The following is a 22,857-nucleotide window of genomic DNA, read 5'->3' on the forward strand; positions in this document are numbered from 1 at the left end:
ATACAGCCCTTGAAGCTAGAATCGGACGATGTCTGCGAAAAGAAGTGAAATCCACACAAATACATTTTCATACACAGTACATTCATTAGCTTCCTGGGCAAATTATTAACAATACCCTTAAATGAGCACACTGGTCGCTTTGCGGCGCTGTAAATGGTGTAGAACCTAGCAATCACGTGACCATCCACCACCGGTGTAAGTGAAGTCAGTAAATTTGTGCATAAGCGCCAACTGGTTGTATGGAACAACCGAATGAAAATGGGTCCTTTGAGACACTTGACAAAAAAAAAACGTAAAGGAGCGAACGTCCTTGGACGTGCTCATCACCACACCGCACATGAAACGAAAAGATCGTGCTGCATTGAAGGTCGGGAGACCTATCTTTTTTTTGTTTATCTCCTTTTGTTCGTTGCGGACGTCTCATGACACCCGTTCAAGTCCGTCGTTGACACATTCACTCAGAATTTTTTTTTTTTTTAATTGCAGAGGATAGCTAACCCTCTGACCGAAAACGCTGAGCTACCGTGCCGGCCATAAATGACATCCACTGCACCAATCACACAGCACCAATCGGGCAAATTCGGTCGCCGGGTTGCAAGTCTTATTTCAGCTGACGCCACATTGGGCGACTTGTACGTCGGTGATAACAAAATGATGAGGAGGACAACACAACACCCAATCCACGAACGGAACATATCGCCAACTCGGCCGGGAATCGAACCAGGGCCCGCTGCATGGTAGGCAAACAGGTTAGCACTCAGCTAAGCAGGCGGACTCACCGTAAATGAAGTTAGGCTACCCTATTTAGCGCTGAAACAAGGCGAACTGTTCAATGTGCCTATAAGGAATGATATGCTACCCGCAGCCTACAACAACACGTAAAATACAGTGGTTCGTTTGGAACCTGGATGAGATGGACCTGCATTCGATGATAGCAGCAATTTTTGTGGTGTTTGAAACCGATTCTCATTGACATAGCGTGACACTCATCTCTCTTACGTGTCGGTTGGGTCTTTTTACGACGACGACATTTAAACACGAATATTTGAGGTAGGGGTTGCTGAGGAGACGAACGAGCTTATATATAGAGCGGTAACTGTGCCACCGGACTGAATACAACCGACAAAGTTCTTTATGGGGAGGACAAATCTGAGCAAAGAATGATGTTACGATTTGTTGATAGTTTCTATTTTGGGACCGTCTAATTACAACTGAATGTCGCCTTTATTCTTTGCAAGCCATCAAAATGGTTCAAATGGCTCTGAGCACTATGGGACTCAACTGCTGTGGTCATAAGTCCCCTAGAACTTAGAACTACTTAAACCTATCCAACCTAAGGACATCACACACATCCATGCCCGAGGCAGGATTCGAACCTGCGACCGTAGCATGCAAGCCATCTTCAGTGGCAGATTTCATGGATGTTGGTTTACAGCATGTGTTTTTGTTTGTCTGTTATCGCTGCTTCACTGTTTTTAACTGCCATCTGAAATTTTGTTTCCGGTCTTCATAGCACTGGAACTGATCACTCGTATTGATGTTTTGCTTCGGTTGTCATTAGACCGTCCCAACATACGGTAATAATATATGCAACTAAGGATGACAAAGGATGATGTATTTGTTACATCTCAAATAGGAGTTTATGACGAGATGAATATGTAGGTACTTGGGTCTTCCGGCGTTTCACAACTAGGAACACGAAAAAGGTATCGATACGTCTTGAAAAAAAAAAATAAATAAAACGGTACATTCTACCCAATACTTTTCAACCTCGTAATTTTACTCATGTCAGTACTTCATAGGAGGTATCTTATCGAATGAACCTAGTAATGATTTATTACAATTATATTATTTACCGATATTTTTGGCCGCGGGAGTCAGTTCCAACATATTTATCAACTGAAGATGTGAACACCGGGAGACCAACAATAGAACGAGTGGTGTGTCTGTGAACGCGTGTAGGGAAACATTTGCGACGCTTCGTCAATCTCGGCTACGTTAAGTTGACAGTTCGTTCACTTGGAATCCATTTGTTTCCACGATTTGACTTACTCATTTGATTTCACAGTACTGCTAAAAACAGTTTAAGCGCAACAATGACTGAATCAGCAGACAGATTGGTCCCTACCAAAAGTGAAACTTGGCAGTATTTTAATAAACTGCATAGTAACGAAATGAGGCGCAAAATCTGTAAAAATACCTGGCCTTCGCGCAAATACTTTAAACATGTAAAAGCATTAACCAAAGCACCCCACCACAACAGTAAGGTAAAATTGTTTACTCAACAAGAAAGTAAGAGAGCGAAAAGAGCGTTACATGTTTGTTGCTATAAATGCATGAGTGCATGGATGACGTAAATAAAAAACAAGGTTTTGAGATAATCGAGATTCAGCACCTGCCTTTATCAGTGCTGGATGATCCTTTAGAGCTGTGGGTAGACACGAGAGTCTTGCGACTTCAGTGACGTCCAAGCGTTTATTTTCACAGTGAGTGAACACGTTATCACAGCGAGGTAACAGAATACCAGCGAAGCGACTGTATGAAATACTGTTTCTGGGTGACTGTACGGATGGGGGAATAGGAAGTTAAGGTACAATTTATTTACATTTGGGTACTATTCAGCTGTTTTATGATAATCCGTTCCGCCGTTCTGTAATTTCATACTTCAAGTTCCAAATTTTCAAAAATAGTAATTTGTAAATAAAATAAAAACATTGCTTGATTTAACGGATGTGTTATTGTATTTGAATAACTTACGAAAATCTACTATGTTTGTCGATTATAGATAGCTTTTAAAAACAGAGATGGTACGATGGATGCGGATAGAGTATCTCTCTAGTCTTTGTATCAAAAATAATAATCGGTACCCCAGGGTGCCGATAATGTTCATTCGATATTTTTATGAGTACTATATTTTTGCTTCGATACTACTCATGAATAAAGTAATTGGTGATACGGCGAGGACGCGCATCGTCTGCAGGGCAAATAGCGACCGTGAAAAATAAAATTCTGGCGCAGTCACAAGTCACATACTACTTCCTTTATTACCGATTTCGCTCTTCAAACCCGGGCATCTTCGGAAACTTTCAGCAGCCACCACTTATATGTTGAAACCAATTGTCGTTTGGCTAGGGCCTCCCGTTGGGTAGAACGGTCACCTGGTGCAAGTCTTTTGAGTTGACGCCACTTCGGCGACTTGCGCGTCGATGGGGATGAAATGATGAAGACAGCTTAACACCCAGTGCCTGTGCGGAGAAAATCTCCGACCCAGCCAGGAATCGAACACGGGCCCCATAGCAAGCCATTCTGTCGCACTGATCACTCATCTGTCTTTTTCTTTTCTTCCTTTTTTTTCATTTTGCTCGGTACTGTTCGTTGCGTTTGGTCTGGGCGGACTTCACAAGACATCCGTTCAAGTTCATCGTTGATTCCTTTACTCAGTTTTTTATTACAGAGGGCGAGCAGCCCTCTGACCGAACATGCTGAGTTACCGTGCCGGCGCTGTCGAGGCGGACGCTTACACGGTAAAAAAATGGTTCAAATGGCTCTGAGCACTATGGGACTTAACATCTGAGGTCATCAGTCCGCTAGACTTAGAACTACTTAAGCCTAATTAACGTAAAGATACTACACACATCCATGCCCGGGGCAGGATTCGAACCTGCGACCGTAGCGGTAGCGCTGTTTCAGACTGAAGTGCCTGGAACCGCTCGGTCACAGCGGCCGGCTATACGTTAAATGTGTCTGGCTTTGTATAGAGCCAAAATCAACATTTTTTATGAATGACGTTGGCATTGCACACAGCCAGATATATTTACCGTGTGGCCAATGGCTACCAAAAATTTCCAAAGATGTTTGACGAGCTAAACAGTTAGTAAAGGAAGTTATGTGCTCCACACTTTTGTTTGAAATACTGATACATTTCCGCCCTGTCTTGAGTCCCTAGCCGCAGCAGTCGAACAAGGGCAGCGAGGGGAACTTGGTGTCGTGTTTAAGTTTTCGTGCCTCCGGAGGGAGCCCTCGTGCGCGGCCGGCGCAGTGACCGGTTCGTGCCAGACAGCCGGCGGAGTGTGTAGCGGTGCGCTATGGCGGGATGTCGGTACCGAGAAGAGGAGGCAGCCGGCCGCAAGAAGCGGGGTCGCCCGTCGTCCGCCACTCGCCGCTCGCCACTCGCGGTCCCGTGGTAACGGCTCGTAACGGAGACCCGCCGAGCTCGGCCGAGGGCCTAATAGGCCGGCACCACCTACTTGTCCACACTCTGCGGACCTCTGCTGCCTCACTGCCCAGCAGTTGCTACGGTGCACATCAAAGCGCTCCACACTATAAATTTATACAAATCCTCACGGGCGAAATTTCAGGATGACGACAGGAGGGGCGTCCGGCCGCCCTCTACCAATAACATCGCCAAATCCAAAAATTGACATACTGGCCACGTCAAGGTAAGGGGTAATGGCCAGGGCAAAGAGGGAAAGATTATAACGTTATACACTGAAGCGCCAAAGAAACTGGTATGGGCATGCGTATTCAAGTACAGAGATATGTAAACAGGCAATGCCTATGTAAGACAAAAAAGGTCTGGCGCAATTGTTAGATCGGTTACCATTCTTACAATGGCAGTTTATCAAGATTTAAGTGAGTTTGAACGTGGTGTTATAGTCGGCGCACGAGCGATTGGACACAGCATCTCCGAGGTAGCGATGAAGTGGGGATTTTCCCTTACGACCATTTCACGAGTGTACGGTGAATATCAGAAATTTGGTAAGACATCAAATCTCCCTCACCGCTACGGCCGGAAAAAGATCCTGCAAGAATGGCACCAACGACGACTGGAGAGAATCGTTCAACGTGACAGAAGTGCAATCCTTCCGCAAATTGCTGCAGATTTCAATGCTGGGCCATCAAGTGTCAGCGTGCAAACCATTCAACGAAACATCAGCGATATGGGCTTTCGGATTCGAAGGCCCACTTGTGTACGTTCGATGACTGCACGATACAAAGCTTTACTCCTCGCCTGGGCACGTCAACACCAACATTGGACTGTTGATGACTGGAAACATGTTGTCTGGTCGGACGAGTATCGTTTCAAATTGTATTGAGCGGATGGACGTGTACTGGTATGGAGACAACCTCCTGCATCCATGGACCCTGCATGTCAGCAGGGGAGTGCTCAAGCTGGTGGAGACATTGTAATGGTGTGGGCGTTTGCAGTTGGAGTTGGTACGTCTAGATACGACTCTGACAGGTGACACGTACATAAGCACCCTGTCTGATCACCTGCACCAATTCATGTCCATTGGGCATTCCGATGGACTTGGGCAATTCCAGGAGGACAATACGACACTCCAAACGTCTGGAATTGCTACAGAGTGACTCTAGGAACACTCTTCTCAGTTTAAACACTTCCGCTAGCCACAAAACTCCCGGGGAATGAACATTATTCAGCATATTTGGGATGCTTTGCTACGTTCTGCTCAGAAGAGATCTCCATCCCCTCTACACTTATGGATTTATGGACAGCCCTGCAGGATTCATGGTGTCTATTCCCTCCAGCACTAATTCAGACATTAGTTGAGTCCATGCCACGTTGTGTTGCGGCACTTCTGCGTGCTCTCGGGGGCCAGACATGATATTAGACAGGTGTACCAGTTTCCAGAATGAGATTTTCACTCTGCAGCGGAGTGTGAGCCGATATGAAACTTCCTGGCAGATTAAAACTGTGTGCCGGACCGAGACTCGAACTCGGGACCTCTGCCTTTCGCGGGCAAGTGCTCTACCACCTGAGCTACCCAAGCACGACTCACGCCCCGTCCTCACAGCTTTACTTCTGCCAGTACCTCGTCTCCTACCTTCCAAACTTTACAGAAGCTCTCCTGCGAACCTTGCAGAACTTGCCCGCGAAAGGCAAAGGTCCCGAGTTCGAGTCTCGGTCCGGCACACAGTTTTAATCTGCCAGGAAGTTTCAGGTGTACCAGTTTCTTTGGCTCTTCAGTGTACAATAGTTCGCTCGTGGAAGAAAACTACAATACCCTCCTCTGAAAGCGTTATAGTCGAGACGAATTTATACTAATTTTTTTGAGGCGTAAGTCTTCTCATCGGTTTGATGCGGCCTACCAAGAATTCCTTTTGTCGCACATGAAAGTTTCACAGACGTGCAAACAGATGTTTTCACGTATAGGGATCGATGACGTCAGCAGTTTGGTCGCCTAATAATTCACACACACACTCACAGACGTTTTCACGTCAATGTCGCTGAAAAACTTCAGGAATTTTGTCGGTGGGGATGGTGCTCAGCTCATATAGCCTCCAACTGCCGGCAGGTAGGTGAGTCGTGCTGCTTCTAGTCTGCAAAGGCAGCTATAAACAGCGGGAGACGAGGGGAAAGTCGGTTGCAGGGCGGACGGCCCGCGGGGACGCTCTGGGGAAGAGAAGCCCGTATATGCCATGTGGGGCGCTCTTGCTCAACTCTCGTGGGACGCTTTCCACCACAGCGTTCGCAGATAAGCTACCCGCGTCCTCACCAGCCTGAAACCTGTGGCGTCGCAACCTCTTCAGTCCGAAAACTTCGTGATTTTAGTTTGCTAGTGTTGCGACTAGGCGTAGCTATTTTGGGTTCTTTAATTGGTCTGGGAGAAGGCTCATCACACTAGAACACATATTTATGTAAGTCTGCAGGCTTTCGTGGCCGTTGTCACTGAAGTTAAAATCTTCTGGGTTATTAGGCCGCGTCATGTTTCTTCTAAAATGATCGACGTTTCGACCCCTCTGCTGGGATCTTCCTCAGGATTCTGAGGAAGATCCTAGCAGAGGGGTCGAAACGTCGATCAATTTAGAAGAAACATAACACGGCATAATGACCCAGAAGATTTTAACTTCAGTCACATGGATATTTGTTCACTTTATTACATAAATGAATGAAAGATTTATTTAACTTTGCCACACGTCTTTGCCACAGAATTGCTTGATAAGTTACTACTGTTATTGACTGTTAAAGCATCACTTGATGCTCAAATTAACAAACTGTTCTCTTGCAGTACAATGTTCCACATTTAAATGAAGAAGTCCATCAGAAACTTAAACTGTACAAGGACGCTGATTCCTTCAGATGAGGTCTGGAACTGCTCAGAGCTCGTGCTAACTCGACACTGTATTGAATTCAGTGTGAGGGAACTGCTATTATGAGAGGCGGGCGTGGTCTTCAGTAGCGGCTCGCATTCGTCATTGCGGGTTTTAGCAGGCCCTTATCTGTGGTATCGATTCGCGTTACCAATTCTGGTGTGGCAACGCGATCACTGTATGATACCACAGAAGCTATCGTGTAATGTCCGCCTGCAGGTACTCACCCATTTCGCGTGCTCTCTTCATAATATGTATACAGATCGTAGCGGAAAAAGAGCGTCGCCTCTACCAGCTTTCGTAAAGGACTATACTTCTCTTGCTCATTGTGATTCACGTTGTCTCAATCTTCCTGTCAAATTTGCGCTGTGTGTCAGACCAGGACTCGAACTTGGAATGTTGTCATGCGCGAACTGTGCTGGTACCGACTATGTATGCAGGCACAACTGACGACCCCCCCCCCCCTCCCACCTTGACTTCTTCCAGCACCTCTCTCCTACCTTCCCTATTTCACAGAAATTCTGGTACATACCTTGAGGGATTACTGCTGCTAGTAGAAAGAATATTGTGAAGTAATGGCTTTGTCGCAGGCTAGGGAATTGTTTCCAGAATGAATGTTTCGTTCTGCAACGAAGTGTGCACTGTTTATAAACTTTCTGGAAAGGTTCCAGGATCGATTCCCGGTCTGGCACGTAGTTTTAATCTGCTACGACGTTTCAAAACAGTGCACGATCCGCACAAAAGTGAATGATAAAATGGTTCAAATGGCACTAAGCACTATTGGACGTAACATCTGAGGTCATCAGTCCCCTAGACTTATAACTACTTAAACCTAACTAACCTAAGGACATCACACACATCCATGCCCGAGGCAGGATTCGAACCTGCGACCGTAGCAGCAGCGCGGTTCCGGACTGAAGTGCCTAGAACCGCTCGGCCACAGCGGCCGGCTAAAGTGAATAATTCATTCCCGATTTGTGTATATCTGTTCTGTGACTAGTATCCAAGGCTGCACACGGCTGATACAATTTAACGTTCAGATATGGATCTTATCAGAAATGGCGCACTTCTTCTATTGAACAATGTTTATGGAAGGTATTAGTGTCTAATTTATAGCAGAATGTCTCGGGCTCCGCCTGAAAACCGATATCATCTGTCAATGATTTGAACGCTTCCACTCGCTGAACATGTCCTCATCCTAAACAGTGCACTTCCCCTGGAGAAAAATTTCTCTCAGTCTCAAAGTACAATTGTACCCATGATGTGTTTCAACTATACAAATTATAAAAGATAGCTGTACCACACTGATGTAGGGGAAGTCGAGATGAGCAGTTTGAGACAGGACATTTGTGGTCTATAAAGCGTGGAAACAACATCAAATCAGCTTACAAAAGACACCGAAATTACAGTGCATGCGCACCACACGCGATTTTCAATGTTCTATCGCTCTCTTACGCCACCGGTTTAATCGGGCATTTCGTAAACACTATTAATCTAAACTGTCCCGTGAGGGTGATTAAAGAAAAAAAGACTTTTGCAAACGTTATGCAAAACATAATTACTTTTGCAATTCGATACAAACTTAATGCTTACAAGCCTAGCAGTTTCGTAACAAGAAGGAGAGACAAACAAAATAATTTAATTATTAATTTTATGCTGTTGAAATCCACAATATTTTGAGGTAAAATTTACACAAACGTCAGTTTTACACTTTGTAAGGGGTTTTTAATATTCAAGGAGGATTTTCGCCAGACTCGTACGGGGCGCATGCGCTGTGGCTCAGGTGACTTTTGTAGGCCAATTTGAAGCTGTTTTCCGATTTGATAGACCGCAAGTGTCCTATGCCAAATTATTTGTCTCGAATTCACTTACACCTCTGTGGTACGTTGTAAACAGCTATCGTTACACCTCGACTTACAGACACAATTCGACGGGACTTTAAACCTTAATTGTCTTTTCTCCCTTTTCGACTTGTAGAGTGGAAAAAGTGTTGTTGACCCCGTCAGCGGCTGTGTACGTTGAGGGACAACTTTTCTACCGAAAGCTTAGCATTTGGAAGGCGAGCATGTGGGAATCAGCTAGCCATTGATTTCACGAAGATCACTGGCGGCCCTTGGAAACTAGCGACACCGTGGGAGGTTGAAGCAGTGAACAGTGTATAGAAAAAATCTCGCACAACTCTTACCACTCTTTTTGGACAGCATAGCATACTGTCTGCTACACTCTGTTTTTTGTCTCTGTTCTGATGTATTATAACAGTGTCGTATGAGTTGGCGATTCAGTTTTCAACGCTTCCGAGCCCCCAGAACTCTAGTAACAGTGTCTGAAATTAAACTTGTAAACTACTACTTCTAGTCGGAGTGTCATCTGGAAGAAATCAGAATTTGAAAAGTTGCTCTTGGTCATGCTCTTAAATATCAAAAATTGATAGGAACGTACGAAAAGAAGGAGACGAAAAACTTATTGTGAGATCGTTGGAACGCAATATTCTAGCACGGCACAGTAACGATAAAAAGTCGTAGTACATAAAATAACAAGTTTCAAAGGTCGAAGCATGATATAGTCGTATGTTAATTCGGACCCTAGCGTTGCCCAGTAAGGACATGAACCATTATAATCTCGCATTGGTATATGAGAGTATTGGTTATCCATAAGAAAACTGTTACCTGGTTTTTTCATTTCTATGTAAACGCTGTCACTTTCGGCAGGAGAATAAAAACCAAAAACTGACCGCTTATATGATACATCTAATACTATCAGATGAACAAGAGCGTAGTGATCGAAAACAAAGTTTCGTACTGTAAATGCTAGTAGAATAGAAATTTGTGTCAAGGGAAGGAAATGTAACCTGAAGCCTAGTTCTGAGTGAAAGTGACGTCCTTCAGGTACAATGTACCTCTTCAAGAAACAGCAGGCGGGTAGAAGCCGCTTTAACTGAGTAATTCCTGGAGAGGAAGCGTCAGATTACAACCCAGGACGGTTTGTTTTTGCTGGAGTCACGATTATTTCGCGCCAGAGAAGTGAGTGTATCTGGAAGTGAAAGCTGAAATTGCGTCTCGATTAAGCCATTGCAGGTAGGCAGGGAGTAAAAAGACAGAGCTCCCACACCGCATCATCACTCATCTGCAAGTAGGCACTGCATCCTGTTACAAACATTAAACGTGCAGTTGGCTGTCGTAACTTTCTGTTCTTTGGGTATAGGATGACAACTGGGATTTCCGATGAGCTCCTGGCCTAATGGAACATTCAATGTCAACTCTAAATCACATAGTTACTGATAAACTGCGTTTAATTTATCATTAATTACATGTAGTTGAATCAATATTTAATATTCCACTAACTACATAACAATGACGTCCTCTCCATTGTTATAAAGACCTAAAACTGAAATCCTGAGCATCCGTTGATACAATGGACCCGAGAAATTACAGGAGAATCACTAGAACAAAAATATATAAGAAAAGAATCACATTCGGCTGGTTAAACTCTACTTCGGTTTTCGGAGGTCACGATCCATCTTTAACTTCCGTAGAGGACTGTCGATGTTTTTATGATTTTGTAAAATTTTATTCGTCATTTCCCTAGCCTTATTGCTCAGTGTTACCCTCATTATTCACCACATATATATTTAAACCTTTCAATTTTGTGATTTGTGTCTACTTCATTTAGGTGTTACGTACGGCACCTTGAACACTTGTTCAATAGTTTAACCTTCTAGCGTAACACTGCACCTAACAGCTTAGTTCCATTTTTGTACAGATGAGCACATTATAATTCTTGATTTTCTTATATTTTCCGCCAAAGTACATGCGACTATTGATAGGGTACATATATGTTTACATCTACATAATTACTCTGCCAATTATTTGCAGAAGTAAGGCTGTGAGGACGGGGCGTGAGTCGTGCTTGGGTAGCTCAGTTGGTACAGCACTTGCCCGCGAAAGGCAAAGGTCCCGAGTTCGAGTCTCGGTCCGGCATACAGTTTTAGTCTGCCAGGAAGTTTCATATCACCGCACACTCCGCTGCAGAGTGAAAATCTCATTCTGGAATCACCATTGTTATTACACAGTGAAGGTACTGATGGTATCTTTCCGCTGGTGTAGGGCCTACATTACATAAGATTAGAATCTACAGAATCTATTTGGATTTTCTACCAGATTTACAGACAGAGCTTTGTTGTGGAAAGTATTAAAAGCATCTCACATTGAAGTTTCGTAAATCTTGAGGGTTTTGCGTTCGTTTAAATTTGGAATGCTTTTCTCGTTGGTTCTGCAACAGTGTTCTGATGTCTCTCAATAGCTGTCGATACTATTTATTTGATTTTAAGCTTCGTCTGGTCTACGCTTACATATTCAGACTGGTAGGGATGGAGACTGTCTTTCAGGAAGGCTTCAAACGAATATTTATCTGCTTTTTTATATAGACCTATTCTGCAATCATTTTTTGTGAATTCGGATGTTACGGTATTCAGCCATGCGACAACAACCTTGTGGTCACTAATGCCTGTATACGTCATGATTTTCGTTATTTGGTCACGATTATTTGTTGCTACGAGGTCAAGTATGTTCCCGCAACCATTTACACTTAGAGTGAGATTCTGAACTAATTGTTCAAAATAATTTTCTGAGAACGCCTTGCGAACGATTTTGGACGGAGTTTTATGCCTATCTCCGACTTTAAAATTGTATTTTCGCCAACATACCGAGGGCTGATTGGAGTCACCACCAACTATAATTGTATGAGCAGGGTACCTGTTTGAAATGAGGCTCAAGTTTTCTTTGAACTGTTCAGCAACTGTACCATCTGAGTCGGGCTGTCGGTAAAAGAAACCAGTTATTGATAGGGTGAAACAGGGGCTGATAGTCATATGGAGAGATGGCCAACGGCTGTGGTTCTCCCACTACTAGCTCCACAGTGAGTCTTCGTCGTGAGTAACAAGTTGATGCTTCCCTCGACTCTTTATTTTGATAAAAATAAGTACTTTTTATGATTTCAGTTTTTAATACACCTTAATACCATATAGCATTTTCACACTTTTCCATTTTTAGTATGACTCATTACGGGAATTTACATTTCAGGGTTGTTATCATCATGTTGTTTCTCTTTCGTTCCCCTCCACCACGTTTGATGACGCGCTATGGCCCTCTCTCCCTGCAGATCGGACGAAGTGGCCATACCATCTTTGGGATAGTTAGCCACCACTTAAAACTTTGTTTATTACTTAATTCTGGCGGGAATTCATTTTTTTACAGATGTCAACAAAGTACGTTCCCTTAGATTGCTTCTACGGAAAACAGATGGAGGGAAGAAGACTTCAAACTGCTATTAATCGAGTAAAAAATGATAGTTATTCAGACAGAAAAGGTTATAATGAGTTCAATATTTCAAGAAAAACCCTAGAGCGAAATATGTGATTCAAAAACTGCAGTTGGTCCAGGTTCCTGTTTGGGCTTAGCGAATGTGTGATTTCCTATTATTTTCTCTGCAAAACTTACCGATGACAAGCAGTTCAATAAAAACATGTTAATATTATTGGATACTCTTGTAATACGATTTCCTGTTCGTTTCTAAGGTGTAATGCTAGCTGGCCATCTATCCCTCGCGTGTCTGTCGATCTAACCCTGATACACAAGTGAGATGGCCAAGTCTTATATAGTTAAAAAGATCGTAGTTAATTTGAAATTTGATCTATCTTCGGAATGAAGTCTTATTTTTTTTTTTTTTGAATATATAAAGCAATATACGTAAATTTCCCAGTGTTTTTTGTGTATAAGGGTTTGAAATTTGCATTTGAAAATTCATGGCATTCTATTTTTTCCTTGTTTTACCCTATATCGATTCCATTCGATGAAGGTGGTTAAAACATCTGTTTTGTCTCCGTCACTCCTCGCCACCAAGTTTTTGCTGCCTGCCATTCGGCACTTGATACTATTGTGGTTGCAATATTCTCAACTTAAGTTCCAGTTGTTTAGCGTTTGTTGCAGCTATGAGAGTATTCTTTCAGACTTATCAGTCGAATACCTCTTTCCTACTTCTCAGTGACAGTATGTATGGGTGGCAAATAAAAAACAACTGAGAGCGTACTGAACAGGCTTCAAAGACACGTGATACAGGTATTGATAGACGGGTCAATACGGAGCATTGGACAATGGTGGAAAGATTTAGAATATTCGTTTTAGAATTTTTTCGGCAGAAACTAATGTAAATTACGAAATAGCAGTGCCAGTCCACAGCTGTTTCATATTTATTCGCCAATACCACGCCTTCGTCTCTCAATAAATACGCCATTTGTGAACGGAAATATACGTAATGTACGGGTGCAGCTTGCGACACATGGACGACGACATATGGAAGTTTGGGTCTGATCCGTGCACGGATAGCCGAAGCGTTTAAGGCAACAGCTTGCTTAAAGTGCCAACTGTATTGTCGGGTCCTGGTCTGACACAAATTTTCCTTGCCGCCATTCCAATATACAACCCGATTTTGATTCATGCTCGCTATTGCGAATACTTCCCTGTGGCGTAAATTACTTAGAGGGAGGAAAAGAAAGAGTTATTGTTCGTCCCGAAGAGGGAAATGCTCCGAAAGGTATCTACCAGTGGTTAACATCGAGATAGAGGGAGAGAGAGAGAGAGAGAGAGAGAGAGAGAGAGAGAGAGAGAGAGCTGGCAGTGTTCGTGTTTGCCAGCCTGCGCGTGTCCCATAGTTGCGTAGCACGCGGGGAACGCGGACTCTGTGGCGTCTGCAGGCCGGTTCTTTGACCTCCGCCTCCAGCGTTTCCGCGAGTCGGGATAGGGCATTGCCTCCATCCGCCACGGCCAGGTGCTAAACGCGCAGCGGGCTCCTCCGCGGCGAAGCGATTGCAGGTCTCGCTTTCCGACACGGTAGTAGATCCAGCTTCCAGCTCCTGTCCAATGATCTGCGGTACACTCAGGCCGAGCATTTCTGTTATTCATGCACTGCAATTTGGCATTCTGACAGGCTCTAAAGCTGACTATGGATCCAGGGAAATGAGTCTGACGCAAATCGAAACCTAGCGTCGGATGAATGGCCGCCGGTCTGGCAAATTAGTCGGTCTGGCTGTGGATTTTCGGCGGTTTTCCGTATTTCTTGTGGTAAATTCCGGGCTAGTTCCCCATCTACGACACAGAAACATGTGGCACAAACATTAAAAATGTGAGTGTACACTGGAAAAATTGGTTTACTCGTAGAAAAGTGGCGTAGACGTCTTCCACGTGGCAACGCAATTCCGTGTTAGCAGGAATGACTTCTGGCAGCGGAATTAATCGTGGACGGAGAATTACTTATCATGAGCGAGTCAACGGCTGAAAGGAAAGAAGAAAATTTGAAATCCTATCATGCCATCTCTAACGAGGAGTTCACAGTGGGAGACTGGCTCAGATTTTACATTTTTCACGGAGAGAAAACTCTGTATGCGCACCCGCGCTCCCCAAGCTGCTGTACGGCGCTAGGCTGAAAGTATCAATTTCACAGTTACGATTTTTGTACGATGAGATGCATGTGTTAAAGAGATTTGCTTCTTGAGTCTCTTTGACACGTCTGCTCCGAGAAATTTCGGAATAAGCATTTCCGTCGTGCACAACGCGTTAAGCTTCAGCCGGCGGAATTCTTATTAGTATTTCCACGAAAATCTAGCGCTGTTTGAACACACTCGTTACGAACCGCTTAGCTTTCCTTCGAATCTTCTTAATCTCACCAGTTAGCCAATATTGCCAAAGGCCTCTCCAGTATAGGCCACATGCGAGGTTTGGGAGTGACTTCCTTCGTGCACGAATTACAATTTCACAGTATTCTTTCAGTCAATCTGTCTGACATTCTCCTTCCCACACCTAGACTTCTGTAGGTGCTCCTCATTTTGCAAATATGAATTAAATATGGCATTACTTTTTTACTACACAGTTGGCAATTAATATTTGGAAGCATTCACAATGATAAACTATCTATGAATAAGTTTCCAGAGTGATTAATAGTTAGAACGATGGCATACAACAAATTGTAGCAAGGAATATGCCAAGTTGAGATTCATTGTAAGAAGAAAATGTAATTCACACAGGAAAATGAACGCTTATAATCCATCGTCCAACCGATTTTCGTGTATTGCTCATCAATCAGGTATGTCTTAGGGAGAGAGAGAGAGAGAGTGAAAGATAGAGAGAGAGAGAGAGAGAGAGAGAGAGAGAACGAGATCAGGCCCTGAAGACCACACGATGTCGACCGACTGCCCTGTGTTCCTCTGCCGTGTGTCAGAGAGAGTAGTGCTGTTAAAATTGCGTGAGTAAACAGTCCAAGAAGAGGCAAACAGTATGAAAGATTTAAGGTCATACGGAATTTGAATGATAGTTATTTCACCTACTAACGGAAAAGGTGCGAGAGGAACATATAATAGTAGTACACGATGCATCCTCGGCTACACGCCAGCGGCCTAGTGGAGTATAAATACAGATGTAGGTGTTGAGCCCTAAACATCTACATCTATATTTATACTCCTCTAGTCATTGCGCTAAACGTCGATGACCTGAATTTCTAACTAAATATTGCAAGACAGCCGTTAGTTGTTTTGTTCGCCTTGTCAGTTACATCTGTTGTGAACAACAACTGTCCTACCACTCTTTTCAGACAAAATTATATTAGCATTTAACGGAATAATCTACCCGGCTAAATAATCTTAGCACAAACGTCCAGTTCACTAAACCAGGGGATTAGCTCTTCTCCAACAAGGCTGGAATGTTCTCGTTCCTTAATGAGTGGAAACTAATAACCTTTCAGTTTCAGTCACGTTATTATTGATTAAGCCCAATCTATAAAATCATTATCTTGCAATTAGCTTGTCAGCTTTTTGACGTGTAACTTCTTACTCTTTGGACTTCATATCACACCAAGACCTATCGAACAACTTTTCCTTTCTTTCATCATGTGATATTTGAAGACCTGAAACGCGATTTTTCTGTCGGCTAGATGTGTCGCAATGAATTATTTGCACTGATTTGCAGTCGGTCTTTGAACTGTTTTTCCAATAACCCACTTGTTATTCGGCAAACGGTGTATACAAACTCGTGAAAGATTGTTTTATTACCATGAAGAACAAAAAAAGAATTTTATTCCGCGCAATCTTTCAAGTACAGCAAGTTTTCGGCAACTAAGCTGAAACGTTCCACATTTAATGATACTGCCAAGCACAGGAGTTCGGAAAACTGTCAACGTGTTTATGTCTGCAGCGATTAAATTCACTGTCGGATGAAAGCGAGAAAGACGGAAATCGACAGAGCGCACTCCAACTAAAATACGATAGTTCTTTCATGGATCAAGCAGTCATTTTCTAACAAATCTCGTACAGTAGTGAAACAATGACTGTGTACGCCCTTCTGTCTCTGTATACTTCAAAAAAATTCTCGAGAATATGAGAACTCCATGTTAGTACACGTGTAACAGAAAAATCATTAATATTATAGCTATTTTCTTCTATACGAAACTCCTACCGAAGCTTTTTGCTAAATGATATTTTACAGATGTATGAAAATTTATAGCACCGAAAAACCAGCCGCATGAGAACGAATGCCGAAGAAGGCACTCTGATAGAATTCTACAACAGGGTGACAGCTTCCAAGTCATTCTGATTTCATAAACAACGAAATTTTACAGTGAAGCTGTTCAGTACCACAAGTTATGAATGAAAGAAAAGTCTTTGAAACAGACATTAAATAAAAGTACTTGAGCTACTCAACAAGGAAGAAACTCTTCTGGACTAATCATAATCCTTGCACACCATTTTGTCTGTTGTTCCAACCGATTGTAAAATTCCCAAGTAATGATGCTGCTACTGGTGAACCGAGCCTGAATGTTTCAGACGAACGTTCATTCGTGCAGTATTTGCAACAATGTCTCCTGTCCCCAGATAATCGGTCGATCAGTTAGTTCTTGCTTACAACTTGACGATCACGTCTGGCAGTAGGGTGAGAATGTGGTCGAGCCAGCAAAGCAGTGCTTGATACATAGAAATCGTAATCCGTAGGAACACTGTTCAGATCCTCGTCCGCAATTCTGAATAATGTTTTTTGAAATTACCACAACGGGGCGCTGATACAGCTTCTTCGATAAGACACAGATGATCCTTTTCCTAATTTTTCTCCAACTGAGTTAGGCTTCTTTCACTAACAGGCCCAGTGACGGCTGGATCTTAAAATATAGTTTTTCCCCTTCCTTTTTGTGAATGAGGAAAGTGCCAGGTTGCGCCGTAGTTAGGTTTCCATGGGAACTAAGCACTTCTAGCTTTCGTGAACTTGAGGCAGTGTCACTACCGTGTCAAATGGAAACTGAGGGTTCGAATCCACCTCGTACATTGTCATTTGTGTTGAATGTGCCACTTCTCTGTGTGCATGTTGAATGAATAATCTTATGACAATGCAAAAAAACTGAAAACTTCCTCGAAATAAGTTGGATTTAGACTTTATGAGCAGAGGCTGGACAAATGGAGAAACATCCGAGGACCTCATTTTAAATTAAAAAAAGGAAGAAACTATACGTCTCACGCCCCTTGGTAGCAAGATGTCTTCTTGTCAAACGAAGGAAGGAAGGTTAGAAGTACTGTCGATGGCGTGATCATCACGAATGGAGCACGAGTTGGGATACAAGAAGGTTGAAGAAGAAAATATCCCTCGTTGACTCCTTCGATTCCACTGTATTGGTTCTGTCATTTTGTTGAACATTATTGATTTCGGTACACTCTGTCCTATCAAATGTGGTTGTAAAATCAAGTTAATCGAAATAAAGTATGTCTGCTGTGGATATCTGTGTACAGATCTTCTGACCACACACAGACGGCATCAGACACAGAGCCGTAGCCTTCCGCAATGCCACGCCGCCCCGCCCAAACTCCACCACCTCGCATTAAGAGGCTGTTGCTAACGAATCGTCAATGCCGTGGCATTGCATAGGTTTCAGTTTGCGTCTCATGCGGACACTGAATGGTGACGAGATCTATAGACAGATTCTCACAGGGGACATATCTTAATTCGACTAATGTACTATAGTTTCCAGGCACACTTGGTGGTGGGACACAGTGTCTCGAAATCGATGTGGGTAAATCAAATAATAAATTAGTACAATGAAATCGGAGGAGTCAATTACAGATCTACATCTATACAACGTACTGGAAAGCGCATGTCCGAGGATACTAAGATTTCTTACAGTTCTATTCAAGTATAGTGCACGGGGAGATGGAATGCTTAAATGCCTTCGTGCGTCGGGTTCCTATGCGAGCGGTACATGAGGGGCTATTCGAGATTCGCGTAAATGAATTAACTGGTTCAGTACAAAAGAGTGGTTAGATGGGAACTGTATTTAGTAGTGTAAGTGAATACTCATAGCATTATCAATCTGTTGACAATTTTGCGGATGTATATCCTAAAATGCGTACGTGATAAAGGTCGAATGTTATCTTGCTATATTTTTCAATCCTTTCAATTTGTGATGGCTAGAAAATTTACGTCTTTATGCAAGAATCTAACAATGGATTTAAAAAGTGCTGGTACTTGATACTTTGGAAGTAAGCTTTCGCCGGATAGTTTCCATGTATCTTCAAGTATGTGCCAGTTCAGTTTCCTTAGGATATCCGTGACGTTCTCCCGTGGGTCAAACAAACCAGTGACCGCTTGTGCTGTCCTTCTTTGTATATTTCAAAATCCACTATTAATCCTATTTAGAGTGGGTATCAAATACTTTAGAAATATTCTAGAACAGAAAACGTATAATTATGGCTGCATACCCCTGAGAAACATGGGGAACGACAGAAATTGTTAAAATCGTCCGTAACTATTCAATAAAATCATCCCAGCATATTTCAAAATCTATTTAGAGGAACCACAGAAATTTGAGCCCCGCTCCTCATGAGTACGAGTTGCGTTCCGTAAGCGCTGCGACAGCTCCTTCGGCAAAGACACCAGAATGTCGAGAGCTTACCTCCTGTGCTAGGACTATACGTGGTAAATCGCCGTGATGTTGGTGTAAGTAAAAATTGTGTATTTATTTACTCTTTCCGGGTATAAAATCAAAAGAAGTAGATCGCACGCGAGTATTTGTCAGTGAGCAAAAAGTCGATTTTATAGGATAGTGTACAGTGAACGAGTGCTATTCGGAAAGTAATGTCCGGTCGGTCGCGGAATGGTAACCACAGTGGAAATCAAAATGTTTTATTTGCAACAGTTTGCTACATCTTCCAGCTATTTCTTTGTTTTGTCCGACTTAAACATTTGTCGTAGTGTTGTGCCAACTTTCCAAGACCGTCATCATAGAAGGCAGCTGCTTGAGTCTTCCGCCACTTCTCCAAGCCTGTCTGAAATTCGTTTTCCGTGCCGAAATGTTGTCTTCGTTGCTAGCAGTTCATTTGAGCAGAGATGAACATTAGAGGGAGCCAAGTACCGGGTGTATGGTAGATGATCAAACACTTCCTATCGAAAACGCTGCAGTGTGCGACCGAGCACTGTCATGAAGAAGAAAACGCATGACAGATACGTTATGTAGGGTTGCATGAAATCAGGCGAAATTTCGCGGCGGGCACCCATACTAGGCTGGAGATGCTATTGTTGTAGGAGTCTTTACGTGGTCACCGTGTGCTCAGAGCTTCGTAGAGCGACATGACGCGATCGACAGGCACAATTGGGACATTGCCCAACACGTCCGTGCAAAACTTTATCGGATTTTCACTGTTGTTTCCATGGCACTACCTATCGGACCTTACTTTCCGACTAGCCTCGTAATACTATTGAGTGCGATTTGCAGCGGGATCCCGCGGGTAGGTCAGCAATGGGCCGCAGTTGCGACTGGCGCGTAGCGATCAGCTGACGCTTCCCGCATACGGGCCACAGCGCGGAGAGCGCCGGGACTTACCTGTGGAGTGTGCAGAGAGAGCAGTTGCTGTGGACGCGACCGCTGTCGGGAGTCGACTGAAGTGCGCGCTGGTGGCGGCGTGCGCGTATATAGCCGGCCTACATCCTCACCTAACCTACATCTGGCGCACCCCTTCCACCGGCCCCTCTCCCGCGCGGCGCGAGGCTCCGCCCCCTCCGCCTGCAACCCCCGGCGTCGCCAGCCGCGGCTACTCGGAAGAAGCGAGCGCGTCGGCGCGTCGGCGCGTCAGCGCGTCCGCCGAGGAGTCGCCGTGTCAAGGGCTCCGCCAGCTGCAGGTGGCGCAGCCGCACTTTCGCGCCACTTTCATCTTCCTCGCCGGGGCGACCCCTGCCACGGCTCCTCGAAAGCGAAGATGAGCTCAGGTCTCCTGCGGCAGGGCTACTGTATCTACAACTACATCTAGATCTACATCGATACTCCGCAGTCCCCCTTACGGCGCGTGGTGGACGGTAGCCCATACTAGTCATTACTCCTCCTGTTCCATTCGCAAAGAGAACAGGGGAAGAAAGGCTGTTAGTATGCCTCGGTATGAGCCCAAATTTCTCATATCTTCGAGGTCCTTACGCGTAATGCATATTGGAGGCAACAGAACTGTTCTGTAGTCAGCTTCATATATCGGGTCCGCAGCTCGTGGTCTCGCGGTAGCGTTCTCGCTTCCCGACCATGGGGTTCCCGGTTCGATTCCCGGCGGGGTTAGGGATATTCACCTGCCCCGAGATGACTGAGTGTTGTGTCGTCCTCATTATCATCACTCATCCCCATTACGGTCGGAGGAAGGCAATGGCAAACCACCTCCGCTAGTACCTTGCTAGTACGGCGGTGAGGGTCTCCCGCATCGTCCCCTAGCGCTGTCAAGGAGTATGGGACCTCATCATCATCAATATAAAGGTCCGCAGCTCGTGGTCTTGCGATGGCGTTCTCACTTCTCGCGCACGGGGTCCGGGTTCGATTCCTGAAGGGGTCAGGAATTTTCCCTACCTCGAGATGACTGGGTGTTGTGTCGTCTTCGTCATCATCATTCATCCTCATTACGGTCGGAGGAAGGCAATGGCAAACCGCCTCCGCTAGGACCTTGCCTAGTCGGCGGTGCGGGTCTCCCGGATCGTCCCCTACGCTCCTCGGAATATGGGACATCGTCATCATATACCGGTCTCTAAATTTTCTCAATAGTGTTCCTCGAAAATTACGTTGCTTTCTCCACAGCGATATCCATTTGATTTCCCGAAGCATCCCTAAATACTTAAGTGTTATTCGAACCTATCCGTAATAAATCTAGCAGCCCGCTTCTGAATAGCTTACGTCTTTCTTCAATCCGACCTGGTACGGATTGCAAACATTTGAGCAGTCCTCAAGAACAGACCGCATTGGCGTCCCATATGCAGTCTCCTTTACAGGTGAACCACACTTTCCTAGAATTGTCGCAGTAAACTGAAGTCGACCGTTCGCCTTTCCTACCACAATCCTAATTCCATTTCATATGCAACGTTACGAGCAGATATTTAAACGACATGACTGTGTCAAGCAGGACAGTATTAATGCCGTATTCGAACATAACTAGATTGTTTTTCCTACTCATCCGCATAACTTACATTTCTCTACATTTAAAGCTAGCTGCCATTCATCACGCCAACTAGAAATTTTCCCTACGTCATCTTGTATTCTCCTACAGTCACTCAACTTCGACACTTTACCATACGCTACAGCATCATCAGCAAACAGCCGCAGATTACTGCCCACCCTGTCCGCTAGATCAGTTATGTATACAGCGAACAACAACGGTCCTATCACACTTCCCTGCTGCCTTCCTGACGATACCCTTGTATCGGATGAACACTCGCCTTCGTGAACAACATATTGGGTTCTATTATTTAAGATATCTTCGAGTCATTCACATGTCTGTGAACTTATTCCATATATTCCTACCTTCTTTAACAGCCTGCAATGCGGCATTGTGTCAAACGCTTTCCGGAAATCTGGAAATATGGAATTTGCCTGTTGCCGTTCGTTCATAGTTTGCAGTATATCATGTGAGAAAAGGGTGAGCTTTCTAAAACCATCTGATTCATGGACATAAGCTTCTCGGTCTCAAGGAAATTTATTACATTCAAACTAAGAAGATGTTCGCTGATTCTGCAGCAAGCCGAAGTTAGGGATAATGGTCTGTAATTTTCCGTTCTTTTGCCCTTCTTATACATAGCAATCACCTGCGCTTTTTCCAGTCGCTTGAGACTTGGCGCTGGGCTAGAGATTCACGATAAATGCAAGCTAAGTAAAGGGTCAATGTCGTACGCAGGTCTTTGAAAAACCAAACTGGGGTTCCATCCTGACCTGGTGACTCATTTGTTTTAAACTTTTTCAGTTGTTTCTCTGCGCCAGGGATGTTTGTTACTATGTCTTCCATACGGGAGTGTGTTCCTTGGTCAAACGACGGTATGTTTGCACGATGCTCCTGATTATTTCTTAATGGTGGAATTTAAAACTTTGAGTTTCGTTTTGCTATCTTCAACTGCCATGCCAGACTGATCTACAAGTGACTGGATGGAAGCCTTAGACCCACTTAGCGATTTTACGTAGTTCCATAATGTTATCGGATTCTCTGCCAGATCTTTTGCTAAGGTATTTCGGTGGTAGTAATCTTATGCTTCGCGCATAGACCTTTGCACAACCGCACGACACTGTACTAACATTTACTTCTCGTCATTCGCGCGTTCTCTTTTGAACCGAGAGTACAACAGCCTCTGCTTCCCCAGCACTTTCCGAGTCTCGTTATTAAACCTTGAGTAGGTATATAATTCCCCATACCGCGAGTTACAATCTGCC

General features: G+C 44.1%; 1 protein-coding gene across 1 annotated transcript in view; it reads right to left on the minus strand.

Annotated features, from left to right (window-relative positions):
• Window positions 1-20,079, minus strand: part of LOC124613008 — a 52,231-nt gene extending 32,152 nt beyond the window's left edge. The window contains exon 1 of the mRNA XM_047141562.1: window positions 20,017-20,079. The gene's annotated coding sequence lies outside the window, so the exon portion shown is untranslated. The remainder of the gene's footprint in view (window positions 1-20,016) is intronic.
• Between the last annotated feature and the right edge of the window lie 2,778 nt (window positions 20,080-22,857).

The sequence above is a fragment of the Schistocerca americana genome, chromosome 4, assembly GCF_021461395.2.
Source record: "Schistocerca americana isolate TAMUIC-IGC-003095 chromosome 4, iqSchAmer2.1, whole genome shotgun sequence".
In the NCBI taxonomy this organism is placed as follows: Eukaryota; Metazoa; Arthropoda; class Insecta; order Orthoptera; family Acrididae; genus Schistocerca; species Schistocerca americana.